Source organism: Aythya marila (assembly GCF_965140915.1).
Source record: "Aythya marila genome assembly, chromosome: 2".
Taxonomy (NCBI): Eukaryota; Metazoa; Chordata; class Aves; order Anseriformes; family Anatidae; genus Aythya; species Aythya marila.
The window spans coordinates 69634493-69648528 of record NC_139043.1 but is presented as its reverse complement, the minus strand read 5'-3'; positions in this window follow the sequence as shown (position 1 = coordinate 69648528).

Here is a 14036-nt window from a genome sequence, read left to right as displayed (position 1 = left end):
CCCATCCTTCCTTTAGATCAAGCCGGTTTTCAGGAATAAAGTCTCACGTACCAAAATCTCACGTCACCAAAGTCTCACGCACCAAAATGTCACACGCTGAAATCTTAACAAAATCTCACATACCAAAGTCTAACAGAAGCCCTCTTCCTTTAGACCAAGTCGGTTTTCAGTAGTATTTTTGATGGTTTAACTGAAAAGGTTTCTCAAAGGGTAATACACAATGTCCTTGAAAGTGGCACATTATTCCAATTTAATTTGTTGTACTGAAACGTAAAGTGTACTAAGATGGAAAAGCCTTCTCAGATCCCACAAGCAGAATATTCAGTGAAAATACTGAGGGCCAAAACTGCCCTCCAGCTGTCTCTTCTCCCACAGTTAATAACAGGGGCTCTCCTAGAGAGTATAATGAAACACAGGCAGTGTTTAGATGTACTCTGTATTTTGCAGGAACTTTTATTTGTCCTGTGTAAATACAACTTTCTGTGATGGTGGTGGTAAATGACATCTTTCTTCAGTATTTTGTTTTCCATATTTTCATTAATTTGATTTTGAACCTGCTATTAAAAAAAAAAAAAAAAAAAAAAAAAAAAAAAAAGCTTTCTCTGTAAGTTTTGTCTTATTTGTAACAAGCTCAAAATATTCCTGAAATTCTGCTCAGTATTGGCAGAAGGTGAAGCATCATTATGAAAACTAGAGAACATCCATTGCTACTGATAAAAGTATTTCTAGTCAGATAATATCCACCCAATGGCACAACATTACCTTTTCTGCAAGGGGCTGTAGGTTGTTTAACATAATCTTTGGCCAAACATGTCCGACATCTTCATCTGAGTTAAGTGATCCTTATGTTACTAATTAACCTGTGTGGAGTTTACATGTGGTGGGAGCAGAGGAGAGTTAATTACAAGTGTGCGTTGAAAATAAGTGAGATACATTGACCACCTTTAGTGGTCAACACTGTCTCATACTAACTGCAATATCACAGCTGTGCCTAAGAGCTTATTAGGCCACAGTTCTTTTGTGCTAAGTATCCTATCCAGAATGAACAATTTATAATCTGAAAAGAAAGACTAAATGAATAACTGGAGCAAGCTGTGGAGAGATGTTTTCTGTTTTTTTTTTTTTTTTTTTTTTTTTTTTTTTTTTTTTTTTTTACACCGGGTGTATATTCAAAGACATAAGAAATTAAGTGTTGACAATAATTGCCATTATTGCAGCTTTTCTATTTGACATCTCAAATGTTGGATGATAACCCTGAGAAGCCTGGGAAGAATGGTAGGAGTTCTTCTTGCCTGTGGGAATTCTGCATGTGGCCATAGTTGTGTACAAGCACTGTATACTTGCATTAAAAAAATAAATAAATAAATAAAAAATACTTTCTACACTTTCTAGTTAGAATTTTGACTTGAATTGTTCTGATGAAAAGCACCTTCAGTTTCATAACATGCATCACAAAAAGAGTGAGCATTCTGAATGCCTATGGATGAGAAATTAAGTTTACCTCAGGTTCCTCAGGTTTCTGGTTTTCATTTTGAACTTAAACGATTCCCTGAGATGTGTGTTTCTTTTTCTAAACTATCAGCAAAACACAAAGCTGTTTATGTACATATAAGTAAAGTATTATTTCTTTGTTGATACTTGCATTTGGCATGGCAAAGAGTCAGTATCCTTGCATCTGGAAGCTTTGGGGAGTGACAGTACAGAGGCAACTGAACTGTCCCATGTTACCATGGAACAGTTCATCTGCTCGTCTCTCTCAGGTCATGTTAGCTTCATTGCAGTGCCCCATGAATGCTCCACTGCTGCTTCAAGATGCAAACAAACATGGCAGCACTGGACTTGTAGCTGAAGGCAAGGCTAGACAGGGATCGTTGTGTGATTTGAGCTGGCAGGGAAGAAGACCGGTGTGGCTGAACAGGGAATTTGTGCTAAATGCCTGGGAGAAAAAGAGAGTTTATGTCTGGTGGAAGAAGGGGCAGGCAACTCAGGGAGAGTACAAGGAAGTGGCCAGCATATGCAGAGAAAAAAATCAGGAAGGTCAAAGCCGAGTACGAGCTCAACCTTGCCACTGTGGTTAAGGATGACAAAAAATACTTTTATAAATATATTGACAGCAAAAAGAGGGCCAAAGAGAATCTCCATCCTTTACTTTCCATTATAAGGAAAAGGCTGAGGTACTTAATGCCTTCTTTACTAGCCAGACCACTTATACTCAGGGTACTCAGCCTCCTCACCCAGATAGTCTGGGATGGGGAGCAGAAGAAATTCCCCACAGTTCAGGTGGAAACAGTCAGAGTCCTGCTGCTCCACCTGGACTGCCACAAGTCCATAGGGCCAGATGAGATCCACTCAAGGGTGCTGAGGAAGTTGGTGGATGTAATTGCCAGGCCTCTTTCCATCATCTATCAGTGGTTGTGGTCATCCGGAGAGGTGCCGGGTGACTGAAGACTTGCTAATGTGATGCCCATCTATAAGAAGGGTCACAGGGAGGACCCGAGGAACTACAGGCCTGTCAACCTGACCTCAGTGCCAGGAAAGGTGATGGAACAGGCTGTCTTGAATGCAATCACGCAATGTATGTGGAACCACCAGGGGATCAGGCCCAGCCAGCATAGGTTCGTGAAAGGCACGTACTGCCTGACCAACCTCATCTCCTCCTACGACTGGATGACCCACCTGGGAGATGAGGGAAAGCCTGTTGACGTAGTCTACCTAGACTTCAGCAAGGCCTTTGACACGGTCTCCCGCAGCATTCTCCTGGAGAAGCTGGCAGCCCATGGTTTGGACAGGTACACTCTGCTGGGTTAAAAACTGGCTGAATGGCTGGGCGCAGAGAGTGGTGGTGAATGGGGTGAAATCCAGCTGGTGACCTGTCACCAGGGGTGTTCCCCAGGGGCCAGTGTTGGGACCATCCTCTTTAATATCTTTATTGATGACTTGGATGAGGGAATTGAGCGTACCCTCAATAAGTTTGCAGATGACATTAAGCTGGGGGTTAGTGTCGATCTGCCAGAGGGTAGCAAGGCCCTGCAGAGGGACCTGGACAGGTTGGGTCGATGGGCAGAGGCCAATGGGACATGGTTCAACATGGCTAAGTGCCGGGTCCTGCACTTTGGCCACAACAACCCCATGCAGCGCTACAGGCTTGGGGGACAGTGGCTGGAAAGCTGTGCAGAGGAAAAGGAACTGGGGGTGCTGTCTGATGCTTGCCTGAACATGAGCCAGCAGTGTGCCCAGGTGGCCAAGAAGGCCAACAGCATCCTGGCTTGTGTCAGGAATAGTTTAGCCAGCAGGACCAGGGAGGTGATCATCCTCCTGTACTCTGCTCTGGTGAGCCTGCACCTCGAGTGCTGTGTTCAGCTTTGGGGCCCTCACTACAAGAAGGACATGGAGGCCCTGGAGCATGTCCAGAGAAGGGCTACAAAGCTGGTGAGGGGTCTGGAACACAAGTCCTGTGAGGAGCAGCTGAGGGAACTGGGGTTGTTTAGTCTGGAGGGGAGAAGGCTCAGGGGAGACCTTATTGCTCTCTACAACTGCCTGAAAGGAAGCTGTGTGGAGCTGGGGATCGGCCTCTTCTCACAGGTAACTAGTGACAGGACTAGAGGGAATGGCCTCAAGTTGCACCAGAAGAGGTTTAGGTTGGAAATTAGGAGACATTTCTTCTCAGAAAGAGCAGTCAGGCATTGGGACGGGTTGCTCAGGAAGGTGGTGGAGACACTGTCCTTGGGGGAGTTGAAGGAAAGGTCGGACTTGGTGCCTGGGGACATGGTTTAGTGGGTGACATTGGTAGAAAGGTGATGATTGGACCAGATGATCTTGGAGGTCTTATCCAATCTTAATGATTCTATGAAATAGTAGATATGATGGCGTTCAGAACTGGACCTGCTTTCTTTGCAGCAAGTGGACATTTTTCCCTTTTTCTTTCTGATGTGAGAAAAAATATGGAATCTCTTGTTGAACTACGAGAAGGTGGTTTGCAGCCTTTCAGCTCAGAGCTTTCCCCTGGTGAACGCCCACAGCTGTGAAAGCTCTGAGCATCTCCAGTACAAGTGATCAGTCATTCTGAACTGTGCCAGTCAGCAACGCATCACCTACACCATCAGATTCATTTCCATTCCTGAGCTCTGCCATGGTATAAGTCCAACTTATGCAAAAGGGAATGCTGGTACCTTAAGCCACTATGCTACCTGGGTTCTAAAACAAGTGAGCTCTCACACCTACCAATTTGTTTGATTTGCATTCAGAAATATTAATTTAATTTTAATTGTGATGTTTATTTTTATTTTTATTTTTATTTTTTTCCAGCTTGGTTTTCACCAATCTACAAGGAATAGTAGATAAACATAATAAATGGACATGATGAGTCCTTAGTCTGGTACCACACACAAAACCACTCTGTCTGTCAAGCCAAATTTTCTTCAAAATGTTGTACATACATGTAATTTTACTATTTAACAAAAGATGCAATCTTTACTTAAACATAAGTTATTTAGGATAGTTTATTGGGTTGTCTTTACTAATTTTCCCCAGCTAAAACAAATACTTAGATCCAACTGGGGGAACTCTTCAGAAGTCAGGACTCCCCAGCTTTGTGCTTTCCTGGTCTCACATGGCCCTTCTCATTGGTGAGAAAGACTAGGTATTTCTCTCCTCAATGTTCATCAAGGCTGCCTCTAGCCAGTGAGGGGCAGGCAAATCAGTAGGGTGCAATGTGAAATACTCCTTTACACAAAGGAAGACAAGATCACTTTTTAACATCGCTGGTTCCGATGCTAGCGCAGAGACCAAGAAGCCAAGCTATGTCACAGTTCCCATGTCACTTCCATGGAGCCAGGCTTTACGGCTAAGCCCTATCAAGGTTTGGCCCACGGAAAGAGAGAATTCATCCTGCAAACAAGTGGAAGTCCTTGATCCTCATCCTAGTCGCTGCCCCACCTGTGTGAGTTACGATTATATAACCTACAGGACAATCCAAAACTGGCAGAATTCCCAAAGCGAGATTTGTGATGACTGCAGGGAGCCAAGAGTTGGACTCAATGATCCTTGTGGGTCCCTTCCAACGCAGGATATTCTATGGTTCTGTGATTCTATATTGTGCAAGCATCACAAAGAAAGGGGAATGGATGCCATCCAGAGGGACCTGGACAGGCTTTAGAGGTGGGACTGTGTGAACCTCTTGAGGTTCAACAACGCCTAGTGCAAGGTCCTGTACTTGGTTCATGGCAATCCCAAGCACAAATACAGGCTGGGTGGAGAATGGATTGAGAGCAGCCCTGAGAAGGACGTGGGAATGTTGGTATATGAGAGGTTCAACAGGAGCTGGCAATGTGCCTTTGCAGCCCAGAAAGCCAGCCAGGGCTGCATCAAAAGCAGCGTGGCCAGCAGGGCAAGGAAGGGGATTCTCCCCCTCTGCTCTGCTCTCATGTGACCCCACCTGGAGCCCTGTGTTCAGCTCTGTAGTGACATGGGTACACTGGAGTGGCCAGAGGAGGGCCACGAGGATGATCAAGGGGCTGGAGCACCTCTCCTATGAAGACAGGCTGAGGGAGTTGGGGTTGTTCAGTCTGGAGAAGAGAAGGCTCTGGGGAGACCTTATATCAGCCTTCCTGCACCTAACTGAGTACTACAGGAGGGCTGGAGAGGAGAGGCTCTGTTAAGGACTGTAGTGAGAGGAATGGCTTTAAACTAGAAGAGAGTCCATTTAGATTAGATAGAAGGAAAAAATTCTTTACTCAGAGGGTGGTGAGGCACCGGAACAGGTTGCCCAGAGAAGCTGTGGATGCCCCGTCCCTGGAATTGTTTAAGGACAGGTTGGATGGGGCTTTGGGCAACCTGGTCTAGTGGGTGGCATCTCTGCCCATGTTGGGGGGGGTGGAAAATGGCCTTTGAGGTCCCTTCCAACACAAACTATTCTATGATTGTGACTCTATAATTAAACTAGAACTAGATGAAAATCGCAAGAAAAAAGAAAAAAAAAAAAAAAGATGGAGAAAAAAAAGGAGCTTCAGAACTAGGTGTAAAGACTACACCTGACAGAAAGAAAAAAAAAAAAAAAGCAAACAAAACAAAACAAAAAGACCCACAGAAAACTTCTGGAGGTATGAATGATAATCCTTACACTATGCTGAGGTTTCTCAGTAGTTGGTGTTGTACAAGCAACTTCATATCCTGAGGAAGTATTAAAGGCATTTTTCTCACATGACGCTTGTGAATTGCTATAAGGGATTAATAAAGTGCTGCAGAAACTATTAGCACTTCAGAAACTGTCTCCTGCCTTCTATGCCTTCCTCCTCTCCATTGTTGACAAGGTTTGTCCGCAAAAATCATTATACTATTATTTTAATTTATTATTTTTCAAGATTAAAAAAACTAAAAAATCACCTGGTGTTGAAGGATGGATTTATATCTCCATTAAATATATATAACATTATTTGAATTTAATATTTTTAAAGAATAAAAAAAGCTAAAAAAAAAAAAAAAGTCACCTGGAGCTGAAGGAAGAAGAATGCAAGAGCTTTATGGAAGAAAATGATAAACTTCATGAAGAACTGAGAAGCATGGCACTGAAGGAACAGAAGCTTTAAATAGCCTGGTTGGGTGGTATTTCACTGACATATCTCTTGAAAACAAACTGGCAATTCAGTTGTGCATATACATAGAGCAGCGTATTGTACCTTTTAGAGTCAATACACAGGTTATTTGAGCTTCTTCTCTGATTTCCCAAATGAAAAATCTGAGATAAATACAATGCCAGACTAAGAATCTCCTTTGTATTTCCACCTATGCTTAGTATACTCTTTTCTAGTAGAAGATGAGGCTATAGCACAGCTGTTGTGATTTAATGTACAAGGAACTTAATCTAAGAACTAAATCCTGTTAAGTATCTTCCTATGTCATTCCAATGAAATTGCCTAAGGCAAGTAGGGTGCAGGCAGTGAAGTTGATTGGTGTGATCCTTTCCCAATGCAGCAGATATATATTATTTATATATGTGTGTATGTACATATCTCAATTGTATTGTATCAATTAAATTTTTAAACCTAGTACCATATGAGAAAATGATTCAATACCCTGAAAAAAGGCTTGAGAGTTCCCAGGCTCTAGGGAGACCTTATGGAAGGCCGTTGCCTTGCAGTACATGAAGGGGGCCTACAGGAAAGCCGGGGAGGGACTCTGTATCAGGGAGTGTAGGGACTGGACAAGGGGAATGGCTTGAAACTGAAAGTGGGTAGATTTAGATTAGATATAAGGAATAAATTCTTCACTCAGAGGGCAGTGAGGCACTGGAACAGGTTGCCCAGAGAAGTGTTGGATGCCCCATCCCTGGAAGAGATCCTTCAAGGCCAGGTTGGATGGGGCTTTGGGCAACCTGGTCAGGTGGGAAGTAGAATCATAGAATCACTAAGGTTGGAAGAGACCTCCAAGGTCATCACCCTACTACCATTATCACCCAACTAAACCATGTCCCTAAGCACCAAATCCCACCTTTCCTTCAACACCCCCAAGGACAGTGACCCCACCACCTTCCTGAGCAACCCGTTCCAATGCCTGACTGCTCTTTCTGAGAAGAAATGTCTCCTCATTTCCAATCTAAACCTCCTCTGGTGCAACTTGAGGCCATTCCCTCTATATGTATGACCAGTGAGAAGAGGCCAACCCTCAGCTCCCCACAGCTTCCTTTCAGGTACTTGTAGAGAGCAATAAGTGCGAGGTCCTCCTCTTCTCCAGACTGAACAAGCCCAGCTCCCTCAGCCGCTCCTCACAGGACTTGTGTTCCAGGCCCCTCACCAGCTTCGTAGCCCTTCTCTGGACATGCTCCAGGGTCTCCATGTCTGTCTTGTAGTGAGGGCCCCAAAGCTGAACACAGCACTCGAGGTGCAGGCTCACCAGAGCAGAGTACAGGGGGACGATCACCTCCCTGGTCCTGCTGGCTGCACTATTCCTGACACAAGCCAGGATGCTGTCGGCCTTCTTGCCACCTGGGCACATGGCTGGGTCATGTTCAGGTGAGTGTCAACCAACATCCCCAACTTGTCTTCTAGCAGGTACCATGCCAGGTACCATTAGAACCATGAATAGGTGTGGTGTTGGTGAGGCATAAGCCTTTGAAGTTGTTGAGAAAAAAAAAAAAAAGAATTGGGACATTTGCATACTAGAAAAGTTACTAAGCCAATGAGATCCTAAGTGCTACCAGCAGTGTTCAGCAACCCCACAGCACTTCAGTGCAACCATATCATCCTGCTGTGTTTATATAGTGAGATGCCGTGCAACACATGCATGATTTTTTTTGCATTCATACATCCTTCTCAAAGGCACTCAAATAGCTGTCTAACCAGGAGCTAGCAGCAAGCACTCAACTAGCAAGCTGAGGAGGCCTACACTTCTTGAGTTACATATTACTAATAAATTAATGCCCTCATCAGCTTCCAGACTCCATTGTATAGGCTGTATATGAACACAAGAGGGAAAGAGGCACAGTTCTCAGTAACATTTCTGTTAGGAATTCTAAGTACATCTGAACAACCCCCAACCTCTAATTTTTATGATTGTGAATAATGAGGAACTCCCTTTAGTACCTTGGTCTTAGAAAGACTTCATTTCATTAATTAACAGTGATTGCTGTGTTTTTCATGTACTTCTGTAACTAAACACTCATGGTAACAGAATTTATGAGACTCAGCTGTAGTCTACCGTGACTGTCTTATAAAAACTATCAATTGAAGTAGCAGTGGTTAAGAACAGTCTGTCAGTACAAAGCCTGAACTGGAAATAATGCTTTATACTTCCTGTGTGGAGCCTCTTTCTCATACACATCTTATAACGTTCTTCTAGATAGGGAATCACTGCTATGAAATGTAACCAGCTGTTCAGATCTTTGTATCATGCCCTTCAGTCTGTACACTCAGTTATCTTCAGCTAGCCTGGGCTTTTCTCCATTAAATTTTATCTAGCTGGCCTGAAAGATAAGCCTATAGAGTAAGTTGCAAAGTAATTAAATCTTTTTATTAGATACTCTCTCCCTTTATGGGAGATAAGAACTGCAAGTCCTGGGCACGCTTGGAGAAGGTTAAGCCTGTTGAGTAAAGGAGCTGTAGGTTCAGTTCATTGGAAGTTAGTGACCCTTTTGGATACTAGCAGAGAAGAATCTTTCAGGGAAGCTCTAGGATTATAATTTTATTCCACCTCAATACCAGAGCAGTTGCATCCTTTCTTTTGTTAAGGCTGGCTACAAATACATTCACTTTTTGTTTGTTTTGCTTTGCTTCTAATCTGTTTCACACTCTCTCCTTTTTTCCCAACGAAACACAAAGTCCTTCTGGAGGACCTTTTATTACAGCACTGGATAATGGCAGGTAAATTCTCTTTGAAGATAATGAACAGTTTCAGTTGTTACCAATCTTCTTAACAACACGGTTATATCAGCAGGTGCCTAACTTGACACTCCAAAAGAGAAAGTTACAGAAGTCTGTTAGGCAGTGTCTGGTGTGCTCTGTAATGACATTAAGCTGGCTCCCGAGGTCAGTCAGTGGGTCAGGCTGCACAAGAGCAATATGGAAAGCAATATGACCATAGTTAGAATCTTACAAGAATGGAATATCTGCAGATGCAGTCATTATCCTGTCAGTCCTGTATCCAGCCGTGGAGGTGAAACTCCCTATCACAATGTTTCTGCCAAGAAAATACCTGATGGTGTCCCCAAAGGACTGGTTTACAGTCACTGTACTCATCCATGTGATTCTCATTCACTGGAATCACTGCAAGCATTTCCTCATCAGTTCTTGATGATCTTCCCAATTAAATGTATATTATAATAAAAGCAAATAATGTCATTGGTTTTGGCTTACACTATAATTGAAACTTTTTATAAATGGCTAATATAATAGATGTGTCATAGATGAAGAATGATTTTTCTGAGTCATTTTCAAAATGACTTAGAAGTCTGGTAATTAAACCTCAATAGGCATTATCAAGATAGAAAACTTTATGGTATTATGCATAATACTGGGTATAACTGTGTGTTGACTGGACAAATTCAAATTCAAATCAGCAATAAAAAAGAGTAAAAATTCCTTTACTGGGAGACATGTGGAAAGTGTGATGGAAAATTAAATAAATAGCTTTCATTATCAGTTCAGTAAAAAGACTTACTAAGATTGCTGTGTACATGTACTTGGTCTACAGAGCCTTTCTTTATCAGCTGGACAGGCCCATTTCTAATTCCCCAAGCATTCGGGAAGATTTACTTTTTTCTCCAGGTCTTTATATTCGTGGGTATGGTTATTCACTTTTTCTCGCAGTTCAATAATTGTTTAATTCTTTTTGTTATGTTCAATGGTAAAAAGATGATCTCTGTTCTAGGGAATGTAACAATGGAGAAAAATTGACAATGTTTGAATAGCCAGAGAACCAAAATTTAGCAAAGGGTTCATCACTGCCTTTCCTTCAAGTTAACTTGAAGATAACTGTAGTGTCTTGACTGAGACCAGCTATGACAAAAGGAAAAGAGAATTATTAGGAGAGACTGGAACACTCCAGCTGTCTTAAGATCACGAGTGCGTAAGCTACTGACACATTTCATATGTAATTAAGATTATGTTTATTTCACAGTTTTGCTTTTTGAGTATTGAAATGCAGAATATATTATGAAACCCAACATGTAAATGTTTGAATGAAACCCCCTGAGCCTCTTCTGGTGGTTTTACTCAGGCAGGCAGCCTCCACCACAACCGCTCTCTCACTCCTCCTCCCCAAAGGGAAAGGGGAAGGAAATATGATGGAAAGGGCTCAGGGTTTGAGATGAGGATGGGGAGATCGCTCAACAATTATCATGATGGGTAAAACAGACTCAGAGTATGGAGACAGTAAAATTTATTGGCTATTACTAACAAGCTAGAGAAGTGAGAAACACAGGAAAGAAACCAAAACCACCACCCCTCCACCCCCCATCAACCCTCTTCCACCTCATCCCCCAGAGCCATGCAGGGGATCGAGGAATGGGGTCTGCGGTCAGTCCCTAACATTTTGTCTCCGCCACTCCTTCACGGTCCCTCTCTGCCCCTGCTCCCCATGGGGTCCCTCCCATGGGATGCCGTCCTTCCACAACTGAGCCTGTGGGGGCTGCCCACAGGCAGCAGCTCTTCAAGCACTGCTCCCACACGGCTCCATACCCGGGGTCCATCCATCCGCCAGGAGCAAACTGCTCCAGCACGGGTCCCCCACGGGTGGGGGCAGCTCCCCCCAGACCTCCTGCTCCTGCGGGGGCTCCTCTCCATGGGTTGCAGCTCCGGCCCGGGGCCTGCTCCTGCGGGGGCTCTCCATGGGCCGCAGCCTCCTCCAGGCCACAGCCACCTGCTCCACCAGGGGCTCCTCCACCCATGGGGGGGCTGCAGCATGGAGATCTGCTCCGTGTGGGACCCGTGGGCTGCAGGGGGACAGCCTGCTCCACCAGCGGCCTCTCCACAGGCCACAGGGGAACTGCTGCCGCCTGCCTGGAGCACCTCCTGCCCTCCTGCTGCACTGACCCTGGGGGCTGCAGGGCTGGTGCTCACTCCTCTCTCTCCCAGCTCTTCTACAGAAGTTTCTCTTCCTTCCTTCCTTCCTTCCTTCCTCCCTTCCTTCCTTCCTTCCTTCCTTCCTTCCTTCCTTCCTTCCTTCCTTCCTTCCTTCCTTCCTTCCTTCCTTCCTTCCTTCCTTCCTCCCTCCCTCCCTCCCTCCCTCCCTCCCTTCCTTCCTCTCTCTCTTCCTCTTTCTTTCTTTCTTTCTTTCTTTCTTTCTTTCTTTCTTTCTTTCTTTCTTTCTTTCTTTCTTTCTTTCTTTCTTTCTTTCTTTCTTTCTTTCTTTCTTTCTTTCTTTCTTTCTTTCTTTCTTTCTTTCTTTCTTTCTTTCTTTCTTTCTTTCTTTCTTTCTTCTTTCTTTCTTTCTTTCTTTCTTTCTTTCTTTCTTTCTTTCTTTCTTTCTTTCTTTCTTTCTTTCTTTCTTTCTTTCTTTCTTTCCTCTCTCTTTCTCTTTCTTCATTCCTTTCTCCTTCCCTTCCCTTCCCTTCCCTTCCCTTCCCTTCCCTTCCCTTCCCTTCCCTTCCCTTCCCTTCCCTTCCCTTCCCTTCCCTTCCCTTCCCTTCCCTTCCCTTCCCTTCCCTTCCCTTCCCTTCCCTTCCCTTCCCTTCCCTTCTTTTCTCTTTTTCTTTCTTACATATGCTCTCACAGAAGCACAAACAACATCACTTATTGGCTGGCGGCGGACCCCTTATCTAGCTTCTTATGAGGTTTACAGATGACACCAAATCAAGGATGGTGGTGGTGATGGTGACCTACCTGATTTGGACAAGCGCAGGGGTGCCACCCAGAGGGACCCAGGCAAGGTGCAGATATGAGTCACCAGGAACCTCATGAATTTCAACAGACAAATACAGAGTCCTGCACCAGGAAAGGAAGAGCCTCAACAGAACAGGATGGGGACTGACTGGCCAGGGAAAGGCTGCTGATGAGAAGGACCTGGGATGTCACTGTAGACAATAAGATGCCATAAGCCAGCAGTGTATCCTGGCAGCAAGGAAGGTCAGTAGCATCCTGCACTGTATCAAGAGCAGCGCAGCCAGCAGACTGAGGTGTGTGACTTTCACCTGTCTTCCAGTGAGTGCTAGACTGCATCTAGAAAACTGCACCCAGTCTTGGATCTTCCCAACCCAGGGAAGATACCGACAAAGCTGGAGTAAATTCATCAGGGGGTCAGCAAGATAGGTAGGGATCTGGAGCACTTGTCTTGCTCAGAGAAGCTGAGGGAACTGGGCATACTCAGCTTCAGGGGGACCTGGTAGCTGCCTGCCAGTGCCTGTAACAAGCTGACACAGAGGATGCAGCTAGGCTGTTCACAGTGTTACACGGTAAGAGGACGAGGACCAAAAAACTGAAGCAAGAAAAGCTCAGACTGGTTAAAAAGAAAATGATATCCCTGTGACGGCAGTCAAGCAGTGGAGCAGGTTGCTCACAAGGGGCTGTTGCAGTCTCCGTCCTTGTTGTTGTTGTTGTTGTTTTCTTGTTCTTTTTTTAAACCTAAAGGATTAAAGCCCTGAGTGAGCTGCTCTGACTCACAGCTTACCCTGTTTGAGCTGGAGGGGACCTTCTGAGGTTCCTTCCACCCTGCGTTGCCCCATGATCCTGTGCTTGCAGTGAATGTGAAGGGCATGCTTTTGGCTCACTGTCAGTCAGTCCGCAGAGCTGGGCCTTGTGGTGACCTCACGTGCTTATAGTGAGGGTTGAGCACTTGGAGTTCATTTGGAGTCCAGATGGGGCTTTATTGTATTAAAGCCTTGAGTTTAGTATTTCAGAGTATATTAAACCCCTTTTCAATCAATTTATTTTGCAGACAACACAGACCATAACTAGTGTTTCAGGAACCACGAATCGATGGCCTTAGCAGAAATAAGCAGCCACTTCCAAAGCCAAGAGGGCTTGAAGACGCAAGATGGTGAAGGCCCTGGGACACAACTCCTGTGAGGAGCGGCTGAGGGTTGTTCAGTCTGGAGGAGGCTCAGGGGAGACCTTATTGCTCTCTACAGCTACCTGAAAGGAAGCTGTGTGGAGCTGGGGGTCGGCCTCTTCTCACAGGTAACCAGTGACAGGACTAGAGGGAATGGCCTCAAGTTGCACCAGGGGAGGTTTAGGTTGGAAATGAGGAGACATTTCTTCTCAGAAAGAGCAGTCAGGCGCTGGGACGGGTTGCCCAGGGAGGTGGTGGCATCACCGTCCCTGGGGGTGTCGAAGGAAAGGTTGGACGTGGTGCTTAAGGACATGGCGTAGCGGGTGGCATTGGTGGTGGGGTGATGGTTGGACCAGGTGATCTTGGAGGGCTTTTCCAACCTTAATGATTCTTAGATGTTTATGGCTACATTATATGGTACTATACAGACACACCACAGCCGTTTACTCCCTGTAAACCCCACCACAGAAGCCCCGCGGCTATACGCCCATTCGGGCACACAGCCCCACAGACCCGCGGCTCCCTGAGGGAGCGAACCAACACCCCGCCCCCCGCCCCCC